The sequence below is a fragment of the Buceros rhinoceros genome, unplaced genomic scaffold (genome assembly GCF_000710305.1).
Source record: "Buceros rhinoceros silvestris isolate BGI_N320 unplaced genomic scaffold, ASM71030v1 scaffold2036, whole genome shotgun sequence".
Classification (NCBI taxonomy): Eukaryota; Metazoa; Chordata; class Aves; order Bucerotiformes; family Bucerotidae; genus Buceros; species Buceros rhinoceros.
Window position 1 is genome coordinate 26,994 of NW_010417891.1, and position 6,986 is coordinate 33,979.

Below are 6,986 nucleotides of genomic sequence, written 5' to 3' on the forward strand. Positions count from 1 at the left end.
TTAACTTCCTTTGTTTCTTGGGATCTTTAAAATGCACCTGTTTTGCCAGGCAGGATTTCCCTTAGTTTCCACGATTCAAAAATCACGGATATGATCAGAACAGCTTAGCAGCTCCTTATTTCACATTTACAGTTCTTGAGAGCGGAACAGATGATCCTACCTAGTTCATGTGATTTCAGCTCTCAGTCAAGTGAAACTCCTGCAAGAGCATTGAACATTTAACATATGGACATTTAACAACTTGGAATTTGCTTTTCTTTCTACATCAGTTGCTCTTCCAAAAAGTTAGTTTTGACAACTTCCTTGTAAATACTGCTTCTTCAAGTGAGCAGAGGCTCCAGCCTTCCATTCTTTATTCACATAAGGATTTTGCCTATCCGTTCTTTGGTAAATGGTTTAATAATACCAACTAATCCACAAGGAAATGACAATTCCGCTAACGCAGGCCTAGGTAATGCCTATTTCCATTAATTTGTGATAGCACTGATACCATCCACTGGAAAGCAGTGGTGTCATATACCGGTTTAAAAGCTTAAGTTATTGCCTGGTTGTGTTTTTCCTGCAGAGTATGACTACTCTACAGAAAACAAAGGAAGAGATGGAGGAGCAAGAAAATGCAGACTATACTGTGTTCTCTGACCCAGAAGAGCATACTAATGGATTTAGGACTAGTAAAGGGACAAGAAATACTTTCCTCATCAGATGCTTAGAGTCTGTTATCACCTTTAGAACCAGTGAGCTTTTTATTTCAGGACATCTTTATTGCAGCAGAACATATTTAGCTTCAGAAATAAAGCATCTTGCAGTTAGAGACTAATGTTTCATTAATGTACTTTACTTGTGTTTACTCACAATGTGGTTAAAGAGCAAATGTTTTGGGCACACTTCCCCCACTACCTTTCATTAACACCGTTACAATGAATATTCTATCTATCTGTTTAAACAACAGTTTTCAAAGTTCTGTGTTTGTCAGGACCCTGTAAGTGGTAAAAATCTTGAACATGACTCAGGTGGTCAAACCAACCTGCCTGTATTCATCCCTCCAATCTACGTCCACCTGCTCCCACCAGAGGGGAAGCCATTCTACTCCAGGAGTTACAATCACAGAGGCCATCCATATTCTGCTATTCAGCTCCGGTAAGGATCTCCTCCCTCATCCCCAGAGTATTCACTCCTCTTGAAAACTCAGGGACAGGCAGCAGGGTTTTTTTGAGATGTCCAGGACATTACCTGCTCTGGAGATACGGTGACAGAAAGCATACCAGAGCAAAGAATGTTCACCCGAGACTTGTGCAGCCCCTTGTCCTCCAGCTGCTATTGAAAGGAGAATGGGAAACATGCAGGCACACAGGTACCTCCGATGACCACATCACAGTTACACAGAAGATGGAAGGAACAATTCCTCTTGCAGAGGCACCTACTCTCACCTAAGGGGTTTAAAGATCAAAACCAGACCCTGAACTGCTCTTATAAAAATCAATGAGCCATTGCAGCTCATGAAGCATAGGAACAAAGATTTCCCCAAACTGCACAGGCAGTCACCTGGATTGCAGCAAGGAAGAGAGGTGACCATCACTGCTACAAGAGGATCTATCCCAAGAAGATTGTCACAGTCCTTAAAAGGCATCACATAATGCTACTGCTTATGCAGTCGACATCAGTGCTCCCTCAACAGCAGCAACCTGGGTCTGTTCCCTTAAATGCAGCCACAAGAAATATTCACCATGCTATAAGGTCTTCTGTTTATTACTTATGACACTTAAATGACAGGGGAGCCCCTTGCACCTCTGTTGAGGTTGGTCACTCTAAAGGAGGACCATCTAAATTACTCAACAGATTTCAGGGTCTTCTGAACCAAAAGCATATGTCTGACCACACTATTCATAAACCCTCCAAACTTCAGAGGCAGAACCACTTCTGTTTGCGTTCATCAGATTAGAAAAAGGTTGTTACTTAAGCCTGACAAATGCTTACAAACAGAAAACCAGATTCGTTAAAATATATTGTTCCCTGGAAGAAATGGGTGTTATTCAGAACAAGCAGCTTTTACCAAGCACACTGTGGCTGTCAGGTGGTGCGTTTCTGTTAAAAGACAATTATTCTTGAAGGAGATCAACTGGTGTTATAGAGAAGTTTTAATATTTACGAGTGTAAATGAGTAACAGCTCATGAATATTAATGTTCATCCTGCATCCACAGAGACACTTTCAAAAGCGGTGTTCTGCTGGTTGCTCGGTTTCAATAGCCAGGTCAAGCACCATGAAACTGAGCAGAGCCTATCAAGCAGAAATTAAATCTATCGGAGGAGGACAGATTAAACTCTATACGCGTGAGTTCACTCCTTCCATGACTCACCAAACTGTTTGAGGGTCACAGACTCCTGTCAAACAAATGTCCATATGGTCACAGTAGACACTAAAGCACAAAAGACGACTGACACACAGGGGATTTGCAGGGAGGATCTTCAGCTGACAAGCAATATCCAGCCCTGGTGCTCTGCTTCACCAGAGTAAAGCACAGCCAAACATGAAACAGGAAGCAGTGTAAAGCCTCCTCTGTTCTGAAATAAACACTGCACATGGGGTTTAGGCAGTGTTAAAAACACGCCCCCTCAGATTTCTACAGCCAGGATCTCACCATCATGTACTTTTACCACTTTGACTGAACTTTGGTCCCATTTAAGAGAGCTTTGGTGCCACTAGATATGACTCGGTTTGAAAAATAGTCTTTTGTTTGTTAGTTAGTTTGAAGTTTAAATGTTAGAGTAGTATTTCTGGCCCCTCATATTGAGCTACCTCTAAATTAAAACCCAGGAAAACTCAACAAGCACATCTCTTCCACCTGCAGCATGGTGTTTGCAGTCAGAGCTCAAACAGGAAGAGAACACAGCTCCTCAGCTAAATCAATATTTAACTGACAGCCTGCTCCATACATAAACCTAAATAACCCACAACTAATTAAAAAGCTTGGCCCTGTTATCAGGCCTGGACTTTGTTAGAACTCACCTCATATGACCCTCCACAGATTTTTGATTAACAAGGCTGCAAAATACATATACACTAACCTCGGTTACAGCTTACCTGGAAAGCCCAGCCATCTTACCTCCACTGCAGCTCTGTCACTGCAACACCGAAGAGGCTTCAGCCTTAACATGAGCCTTCTTTCCCAACACAGGGGCACTCTCCAGAGTGCTAAGAAAGTACTTCTGAAGACAGCAGATTTCTGCTGGGTTTTCCTAATGGTCAGGACAAAAAGGCAGCAGATCAGCTCCCCTCCCTCGCCAGAGCAAAGTCATCTTGGGAGCTGCAGGAATCCCCCAACTGAAGAGGAGTAGCCTTCCTGAGAGCCATTTTCCTCCTCATCAGTTCCCAAATAACACCAGACACAAGATTATACATCCCATGAGGATCTTAACTTTCTCTAATGCAATCCTAGATGCCCAAATACCTGTAGGGTTGGCTTTGCACTATCTCATGGAAGACAGTTCCACAGGTCCATTCTGCCTAGCAAATTTTGCTGTCAAGGCAAGTTACACGGTTTTCTAACCACATGGCTCTAAAAAAGTCAAACAGAACGCAGTTAATTCATTGTGCAAGATGTCATTTGAAAACAAATGCATCATTGTTACACTAAAGTGTAACACCAGTCCCCCTCCCTTCACCTCCAACTCTTTCAACTCTTGTTAGCTCCACAATGTGGGTTAAAGACTTCTTTTATCAAAATACATTTTTACTGTTAAAAAAGTCCTATACTTTGGGATGGGGAGGAAGACCAAGGGATTAAAACCCGGCAGCAGAAATACCAGATGTGTCTCTGGCTTATCAGATTTAAATATTTATTCCGTAAAAAGCCTGAATATCTACTTCTGTTGGGGATGTTTCCCTCTATTTTTAGAACATGTCTGAATAGCTGCAGCTACGTTTCTAGTGCATTAATAAACACCCACATACGTACACATTTGGGAAAGACAGATCTAAAGATCTGAAGTTCTGAGCTTAATCTAGCCTGAGGTTGTGCTGCCACACCGCTCCACGTCCCACTCCATCCCTATGTCTTGCACACTCCTGTAATAAGCCACTTCGGGAAGCTGAAAAAGGGAGAGACGCGATTCAGTGTCAGCTGGATCAGCCACACAGCCCGCGTAGCATTTGGACAATCTTGTTTAAACAAACAGCAAGGGATTAAAACTCTGTGAATGAGCCTAGGCCATCCCGAAGCCATCTAAGCATATCATATCCTTAACACTTGGCAGCGAAGTGTTGCGCAGACCCACTGGCGCATTTCTGCTTTTCCTTTGGGACTACAAACTATGATTTTGGGTTGCCACCCAGCCCAGCATGTGGCCTTCACTACCCCACATTTGGATATAACCATTTATATGCGATTTTGGTGCAAGCCTTGGAACTTCTTCTGTAAGAGCATCTGCATCCATTTTCCTTCCCTGGGAACTGGAGGTGACACCTGAAGGAAGGCCGAACTCAACTGTAAGCTCCACCCTCTGCGTTTAACCTCTTCTAGCAGTGGTGAGAGCCCCTGCAGAACAGGAGCTACTCCTCATGTCAAACTGCGTTACGCCAAACAGACAGCAGCAAGGGTTAGTACAGCAGGAGAAGTTCCTGGCTGTGCCCACGGGAGCTCTACCCTGCAAACCACACTCAGCCCAAACCCGCCCTTTGGTATAAAAAGGCGTTCATTGCTACTTTGGTAGAAGCAGGTTGTTTTAATCTCCCAATTTACTGTTTCTAAATTAGTGTAATTCCTGTTCCTTAAGAAGGATGCAGCTTGACGAGATCACATAAATAATTACACAAAATATAATAATATCTATAAGAATCTATGTAAGGGACAACATGTAACAAAAATATCACTTGGGAAATGTCTCATTAAAAGAGGATTTCTAAGATACAAAACATGTTCCACAAGTTGTTGTAACTAGATTACCAGAAAATGTTTCATTTCATAAAACCAATACTATATTTTAATTAATTAATTAGATTAACACTCGTACAGTTTACCAAGTCATTAATTTCCCCGTTGTAAGGTTAAAATATTAAAGTTGACAGAGCAGCACAGTGCTGCACTGAGTACAGAACCCTCCTGTAGAAAAACGCGGGTTCAAAAGCTGCTCACTTACATCATCTAGGTTATTATAAACAACGACCATTACTGTGTCATTTATCAAACAGCTTTAAACGCAAACATCCTTCAACCGGTGCCAACACATCTGCACACCCAGTGCAGCAGCCAGGCTACGCTCAAAAGCATCAGTATCCTGCAGTAGAAGAAATGCTGCCGTTACACTAGAATATGATTCCTTTTGGTTTAAAATTGAGAGGCAGTTTGGTTTGCATCTTTTTTTTAATTATGCAACTGAAATGTTTTGTTCTGTTGTCATTTCTAGACTGACCCAACATCTCCTGAGCAGCTAAATGTCTCTACTGAGTTAATTCACTTGTGCAGCCAATGCACATGGATGGCATCAGCTTAGACAGCTTTAAATAATCACTAACTTGGCTTAGTCAAATTTTGTTGTTAATTCAAATTTTATTTAGAATTTAAATTTATAGTTTAAAAAGTATGCACATTCTGTAGGTACAAAAGTTTAAAAAAATACATCGATTTATTGATAAATGTTTCAGGTTTCATACATTATCTTTATATTGCAATAATTGTTTTGCATCTTTTAACACTTATAAAAAATAAATTAGATGGAATAAACCATTTGAAACCATGCTAAAATAATTTCTTAGAAAAGAGGGGTGAAGTTTGCCATAGCATTTCTTAATTCTTTGCTTCTGTAAATAAATAACTCTTCAATTAAGCGATATAAGGAAGTACAGGTTAGCAGAAAAGCACTTACCCACGGGGTGAATGGAAAGCCATGGCAGGATGCCAACACTAAATCAAAAAGGTGGAGAGAATTAAGTTCTACCCTGTCAGCAACTGGGTGTTTGACCTCTCAGAACACACAACCCTCTTGCCCCCTCCCACCCCAATCCGCCCCTTCCTCACTGGAGGTGACCTGTGAAGGACAAGGAATGACTCTGTACCTCCTTTGGTTAGAGGGACTATCAAAATATCTTTATGCAATTTGTAAATTTGTAACTATTTTTAATTAAATCAAGAATGTGTTTCTTTAACATTAATTACTCACCATAAATTACTAATGATAAAAGATGATCTGAGAGGATGGTGATAGCTGAATATAACAGAACTGCAATCCCACCCAAACTCCCCATGAGTAACACCACTCAACCCACTCAAACCCTTGTAACAACGCAGGTTTCCATTTTTGGTAGATTAATTTAACTAGACTCATTAGAAAAAAGTAACTGCCTTTGTGCAGAATTTGAGTCTTGCATCTCAAGAGCCACATCCCTTCAGAGAGGGCTCAAACTCGTCTAACTACCAGCAGCCAGCCAAAGGTACCTCCACGAAAATACATGAAACTCTGGATAAAAAAGTAGTATTGAAAAATCAAGAATAAAGTAACAGGTTACAAGGACAAAACAGAAGTACTTTTTGAAAAGTAAATACCTTGCAGACCTTCTGGACTGGAAGAAAAACCACGGAGGGGAAAAAAACCACCAAAACAAACATCAGATAAAAGGTTGGAGGAGAGAGTTAATAGTCAACACCTATGAACCGATGCCTCTGCAACACACAAGGTCATTAATATTAATCATTCACCCTGCCTTCTCTCTGGCCATGTTTCTGTGCATAAATCAAACGCCGTGTTACCCAAGGAGTAACTGCAGCCTGGCATCACTGAACGTGTCTTCCTAGACACAGGTCTAGGTCCTAGACACATTTTGTATGTCGGAGAGACCTCTCTTTTCCAAAGGCGGCTCCAGACACATGCACATTTATACACAGATATGTACAAACGAGGTTAGAAAAATACTTAATTTTTGCTGGTTTAAATAATCACTGAAAAGTGTTAATACAGGAATACATTAATATTTGTACAATTAAAACTTTATATA